Source organism: Etheostoma spectabile, unplaced genomic scaffold (genome assembly GCF_008692095.1).
Source record: "Etheostoma spectabile isolate EspeVRDwgs_2016 unplaced genomic scaffold, UIUC_Espe_1.0 scaffold00007198, whole genome shotgun sequence".
Classification (NCBI taxonomy): Eukaryota; Metazoa; Chordata; class Actinopteri; order Perciformes; family Percidae; genus Etheostoma; species Etheostoma spectabile.
Window position 1 is genome coordinate 16,497 of NW_022603468.1, and position 7,116 is coordinate 23,612.

Sequence of the window (7,116 nt, forward strand, 5' to 3'; positions counted from 1 at the left end):
GTTGTATGTGTGTGTGTGTGTGTGTGTTTGTCTGTGTGTGTGTGTGTGTGTGTGTCAGAGAGTGTTGTGATGTGGCCGAGGGATGGGGGAGGTTGTAAAGTGCAACATGTCAAGGCAAGGGGGTTGTAACGATTGTTAAGTATCAGTGAGTCAGGAGCACACTGTATATGGAGGGGGTTTGATTGCAGTTTTTGTATTCTGTCATAAAAAATCTATTAAACAGTAACACAGCCACCCATGGGTGAAGACTCCAGGTGCAAGTCCTGGCAAGAATTTGACATCCATTTGGGTAGCTAGCCCATAAGTTTTGTACCAAAACTCCTTAGTGTTTTCAATTTTGCACAGATACATTTAATTCAAGTTATGTGTGTACATTTTGTGTAATTATTAACAGTTATCAATAGAGTATTTGTATTCCATTAAGTTTGCAACATATGATTTACTGATGCATTTCTGGGGCTTGATTGTGAACTCGCTACCATCCATGGTCAGTGTTTGACAAGCACAAAGAATAGCTTTCACAGAGTCAAATGCTTCAACCCATTCCCTGCAGCCCATTGACAAATGTTTCTTATTTTTGAATTACCTTGCCCTTGGGTCCAAGCAACGGGACCTTGCTGACCGGTACAGCATCCTTCAGTCCACGCTCAGCAGAATCATAACAACATGGAGTAACTTCCTGTTAACAGTACTTGGCTCAGTGAGGAGCTGGATACCCGAAGAGGAGACAGGGAGAAAACCGCCTTCAGACTTTGAGGACTACCCTGACACCACAGTTATCCTCGACTGCACTGAGCTGAGGTGTCAATGCCCATCTTCCCCTGTTCTCCAGAGTGAGGTATTTTCCTCCTACACGTCCCACTGCACTCTGAAGTGGCTCATTGGCATCGCGCCACATGGGCCAGACATGTGTGTCTTTGGGCCGTATGGGTATGAGATTACCCGTGAATCTGGTGTCCTCAATCTGCTCAAGCCTGGGATGGCTGTCATGGTAGACAGAAGTTTCATCATTAATGACATTGTGCCCTGCAAGGTTTACAGGCCAGCCTTCCTTTCCAACAGGCCTCAAATGTCTGCAGGTGAGGTTAGGGAGACCCGGGCCAAAGCACGTCTAAGGGTCCACGTGGCGCGCTCCATTTGCCGGGTCAAAGTGCACAAGTTTTTTGATTCTGTGATTCCCCTATGGGTTTTTGGGAGCATCAATCAACTGTACATGGTGGCTTGTCTCCTAACAAACTATGAAAATGGGCCACTGGTAAAGGCCTGAGCAAAGAAGCCAGAGGTCTGATGATTCGCAACATGTAAAGGGCAACCCCACTGTATATTATCCACTTTCATGAGGGCACTGCATATCAAAAAGGCATTGCACATAACATACATACAAACAATGTACGACATGTGCAGTGCCCTGATGAGAGACGTCTGAGTGAAAGCTTGATATGCAGTGCCTTTATGAAAGCTTGATATTAAAAATAATTGAAAGGATCCAAGCATATACCCACTTTGTTTGTACATTAAAACATCTTCATTTTCTTTTTTTTGGATCTAATCAGTTTATATTTGTTTGAAATCTGTTTGTATAAAGTTTAGGCCTTTGAATGCTTAGGCCTAAGTGCTTTGAGTACTTATTCGGCCAATTCAAGTAGTAATCTGTAATCCTTTGTTTGGTCTATCATTTGTAATTCCTGTCTTTTACCTTTTTTAAACTAAACTTAAGCTCCTCAAAACACAAATGCTTTGTTCCAAGTCATTTTTTAGTAAACATTACATCAGAAAAGCATGATGCAGCAACACTTCACGGATGAGGTTGTAATTTATTTTCTCCACAGTAACTTAAGATACATTTAATCTTTATTTAACCAGGTAGGCTGTTGAGAACAGGTTCTCATTTGCAACTGTGACCTGGCCAAGAATAAAGCATATGCAGTTTTAAAACATACAGTTTTACATTCAATACAGTAGAAAAATACAGAATACAATAGGCTGCTTAAAGTGCAGATGAAGTAGGCATTACAAAGCCAGCACTAAGTGAGGTGTAAGTAAGTCTAAATGAAGTAGAGTCAATATACAGTTAGCGCAACTGATGGTCTAGTTAGTGACGTAGGTCAGTAGATGTGCAAATATATGTATGACAACATTGATGGGATGAATAACAGATGAGCATGACAGGGCAGATGGAAAAGTGCAAAACAATGTAAAGAGATATGATGTAGTTGAAGATGTGCAACTACGTAATGGGGCGCGACTGAGATAAAACCATGACAGAGGAAAGCCAGGTTCACAACTGTAAGACATTTACATTTTTAGCGCTGTTATTCTGTCATCACATTCGGCGTTTTGTTTTGTGTATTGATGTAATTGTTTTTGTTTTTATCAAGGGACAACTGAGGAAACCGGGGCATTGATTGAATGGCGCAGTGCCAATGACCGCTTTTTTAGGAGGAATTCTTCGAAAAGTGGATGGGAGTGAGTCTGCATAATAATAACAATAATAATATTAAAGTTAATAATAATATTCAATTCAATTCAATTCAATTTTATTTATAGTATCAATTCATAACAAGAGTTATCTCAAGATACTTTACAGATAGAGTAGGTCTAGACCACACTCCAGAATTTACAAGGACCCAACAGTTCTAGTGGTTTCCTCCAGAGCAAGCAACAGTGCGACAGTGGCGAGGAAAAACTTCCTTTTAGGCAGAAACCTCGGACAGACCCTGGCTCTTGGTAGGCGGCGTCTGACGGGCCGGTTGGGGTTAGTGGAAATAACAAAAATAGAAAAAATAGTAGTTTGTAGCAGTTCTTTGTAGTAGTTCATGGCATATCATTAAAGACTCCATTTATGGCACTCAACGTCACCTCTCTTACAAAAATGAATGCAAGAAGTTCAGATCCATCACATTCTGCATAGTTATGAATATTCCTGCAGGAGTTCTGCAGGACCTTTTAAAAGGCTTACATCAGATAAGATCAGTACTAAAGAATACAATAAGCCCGAAAGCACCAGGAACTTTTGATGTAGTTGTGTTATGACAATGCGTGTGATTCCTGAAGGTATTAGTTAAGTGACAGGTATAAATGTAGGTTATTATTATTTTTGGATACTCAGTAAATTACACCACGCTCAAATGTTATTTGTTGTTAGTGCTAGCAGTATTACTAATGTGAGGTTGTCCATTTTTTTTTGTTTTCTGCCTTTGTCCAGTGTCTTCATCAGCAAGTCTGGCATGACTATCACAGTCAAACAGGCCATGAAGAAATGGAATCATTTTAAAGAGAGATATAAGGGTTTTCAAGATGGCGGCTTAAGGGACAGTCGGGACGAGGGGCGCTGGCGCTTATTTTTGCTTATTTCTCCAGTTTATACCCTGCAAAAAGTGACAAGGCAGTCTCTTCTCGTCGGCTAAACTTGCGATGAGTATTAGTGATTATTTTTTAAGACCGTCTGAGAACATGCCACGAAGGAAAAACGTTGTGACGGAGACGACAGGGGAATCGGGCGGAGAAGCTAATGAGGCTACTGGCGGTTTGGCTAGCGAAAAGGTTTGCGACTCTGAGAGGATGGACCCAGCTCTTCAGGAGGTGATTCGTGCGGTAACCGACAACCTTACGAAGGTTTTCTAAGACAAATTAAGGGACCAACTTGACCCGATATCGAGATTTATGCATGATTACCGAGAGCAGCTTCAAGAACACGAGAGGCGCATCGCAGAGGCAGAGTCCCGTATCTCCACCGTGGAAGACGAAACAGCCCCTGTCGTTAATAAGCTGAAGTCACTGGAGAGACAGGTGAAAGAGCTCACGGATCACATTGATGACATGGAAAATAGGGGTAGGAGACGAAACATACGCATAATTGGGCTCCGAGAGTCTGCGGAATACGCAGAAGGGAATGATCCCGCTTTATTCTTTGAGAAGTGGCTCCCAAAAGTGCTGAACATCCAAACGGAAACCGGGAAGCTAAAAGTGGACAGAGCTCATCGCACCGGAGGTCCAGTCCCCGCCGCTGGCCAAAGGCCACGTCCAGTCCTGGTTAGGCTGCACAACTACCGCGACAAGGAGAGGATCATGCGTGCGTCTTTGGAAAAGGGCAAGAATGGGCAACCCCTGGAGCACGACGGTGCCTCTGTGATGATCTTTCAGGATTTCTCAGCGGCTGTTGCACAGAAGCGTAAAGGCTTTGATGGCGTTAAGAAACGTCTGAAAACCGTGGATGCCAGCTACAGGCTCCTCTACCCCCCCAAGCTTAAAGTCACTCACCGTGGTACTACAAGGGTGTATCAGACCCCAGCTGAAGTTGAACGATTTCTGGATATGCTTAACCCTTGTATTGTCCTTTGTGTCACAGGGACATGGTTAGCTTATGTGACCTTTTGTACTAGCCAGCCGTTCTGCTTCGGGATCCCGAGACACCACTTTCATTCCATGTCAAATACCATCGTGGCCTCATCCTTTGGGTCTCAGAGACCCCGCTGTTTTATGTTCCATGCCATTATACGTATGTCCCACAACTGCCGTGGCGCCCCCATCCTCCGGGTCCCGGGGACCCGAAGGACAATGTCATGAGTCCCAGGGACCCAAAGGACATGCCATGGGTCCCAGGGACCCGTAGGACAACGTCAAGGGTCCTTGTGACCCAAAAGGACAACGTCAAGGGTCCTGGGGACCCGAAAGGACAATGCCCTGGGTCCCTGGGACCCAAAGGATAACATCAAAGGGTCTTCGGGTCCCAGGGACCCGTGGAACCAGTAGAACGATGCCATGGGTCCCCGGGACCCCCCATCCGGGGTCCCGGGGACCCACCCTTGTTCGATGTCATCTTTCTCCTACCCTTGAGGCCTCAACCTCGCCATTGGGGTCCCTGGGACCCAGGGTTGTGTGTGTGTCTGTCTGTGTGTGTGTGTGTGTGTGTGTGGTGTGTTGTGTGTGTGTGTGTGTGTGTGTGGTGTGTCTTTGCGTGTGTGTTGTGTGTGTGTGTGTGTGGGTCTGTGTGTGTGGGTCTGGGTGTGTGGGTTTGTGTCTCTGTCTGTGGTCTGTGTCTGTGTGTGTCTGGTGTGTGTGTGTGTGTGTGTGTGTGTGTGTGTGTGTGTGTGTGGGTGTGTGTGTGTGTGTGTGGGTTCCAAACAGATTCAAGGTTTGTTCGGGGCCTCATCCACACGGGCCAAGAGGCTACGGGCGAACACACTCGGCACAGTAGTAGGCCCGCGTGCAGCTTCCACAGATGTATCTTGCAGCCACCGCAAACGATGTGTGATTTGCGGTCCTTTCTCTCCGGACAGAGCTGACACGCTTCCTTTTGCTTTGCATCCTCGGTGTGTCCGGTTCAGAATCCCCATGCTCCTCTAGGCCCCTTGTGACTGTGCCACCGCCGCCGCTGTCGCAATCGCAACCCCACCACCACACCACCACAGGACCTGCTCGCCGTGACGACGGCTTTGACAAGCGCGGCGGACGCCTCCGTGCGAGGCAGACGCCGCCGTCTCTCGATGAGCGGATTCACAAGCGCCCTTCCCAACTGCTCGAGGAACGCCCCTCTCTTGTTGAGCTTGCCGCGCATCCACTCGGGCCTGAGCTCTCGCCACAGCACAAAGGCGTTGTAGGCGGACACGTCGAGGATGTTGTGGAACACGGCGAGGGGCCAGCGCGCTGTCTTCCTGCGGCAGCTGTACGTGCCCACGAGCTTGTCCAGGTTGTCGACCCCGCCCTTGGTGTGGTTGTAGTGGAGGATGATGTCGGGTTTGGCTTGCCTGCCGGCGCCGACGCCCGCATCCCCGTGTGCAGCGTGCTCAGCAGCACCACGTTCCTGTGCTTCTTGGGCACGTAGGACACCAGAGTGGCGACGGGCGTGAAGGCAAACTTGGACGAGAAGACCGCACGGCCCTTGGTGGCGAGCAACGCACCCGGCAGCTCGGGCTTGTTTTTGCGCATCGTGCCCACCACGGTGAGGCGCCGCTCGGAGAGCAGTCGCTGGGCCAGCGCGTAGGAGGTGAAAAAGTTGTCGCACGTCACGTTACGCGGGCCTCAGGCCCTCGGTCACATCCAGCAACACGCGGGAGCCCAGATTCTTCTCGGGCGTGCCGCTCACCGACTTGCCCGTGTAGAGCTGCATGTGCCACGCGTAGCTGGAGCCGGCGTCGCAGGCCACCCACGACTTGAGTCCGTACCGGGCGGGCTTGCTGGGCATGTACTGGCGGAAGGCGCAGCGACCTTGTGAAAGTGGCGTGTCAAACAAGAAGATGGAACACGATGGATAGAGATGGAAGAAAAAAACACACACACACACACACACACACACACAAACAAGAAAGACAAGTGTACGGCAGAGGTACAAAAACACAACCGAGCAAAAAAAAAAAAATATATATATATATATACAACACCTCGAAAGGGCACCAGCTGCTCGTCCACCGTCACGTCGGCGCCCGGGTTGTAGAGGCGAGGCAGCTGCCGCGTCCACTCGTCCCACCCTCTCGTACGGCCGCCAGTTTGTCCGAGGCTCGGCGGGCAGCTCTCGACTCGCGGTCGTCGAATCGCAACAGTCTAGAGTACGCGTGGAACTGCTTGATTGGCATCGTGGCGCGGAAAATGGCCCTGCCACTCTCCTCGTGCCACAGGCTCTCCAAGGCTCGTTGCGGGACCGGTACACGCCCGCGAGGAGCAGCAGCCCGAGGTAGCCTCGCAGGTCCGTGACGTCCATCGCTTTCCACTTGCCGCCTGTGGCACATCTCCTTTGACCCTCGAGGTTTGTGGCGGCCACAACCATGTCTTCGATTTGCCGCGGACAAACAGGCCAAACGCAGACACTATGTCGTGGACGTGTTCCGCGGCGTACTCTGTGGGTCCCGGGCGCTGCAGTAGCAGCAGCACGGCAGCAGCGGCGGCAGCGTCTGTCGTGTCCTCTTCTTGGTCGGGTTTGTCCTTTTCGGTGGCGTGGCAATGAGGTCTTGGGACACTGGGATGACACGTTTCGAGGCCCATTTGATTTTGCCATCTCTTGACACAAATGTTTCCTCATCCTGCTCGTCCTTCTCTTGCCCCTCGTCTTCACTACCCTCTTCTTCTTCTTTTCTTCTTCTTCATCTTCATCTTCTTCTACATCTACTTCTTATCTTCGTC

The 7,116-nt window shown here is 49.1% G+C and overlaps 1 long non-coding RNA gene across 1 annotated transcript; it reads right to left on the reverse strand.

Annotated features, from left to right (window-relative positions):
* Positions 1-6,114: 6,114 nt before the first annotated feature.
* Positions 6,115-6,456, reverse strand: LOC116678391 (uncharacterized). Its single transcript, XR_004329232.1, has 2 exons — positions 6,381-6,456; positions 6,115-6,207 (listed from the first exon to the last, which is right to left on the reverse strand). It is a non-coding gene; the product is annotated as an uncharacterized LOC116678391 (long non-coding RNA).
* Between the last annotated feature and the right edge of the window lie 660 nt (positions 6,457-7,116).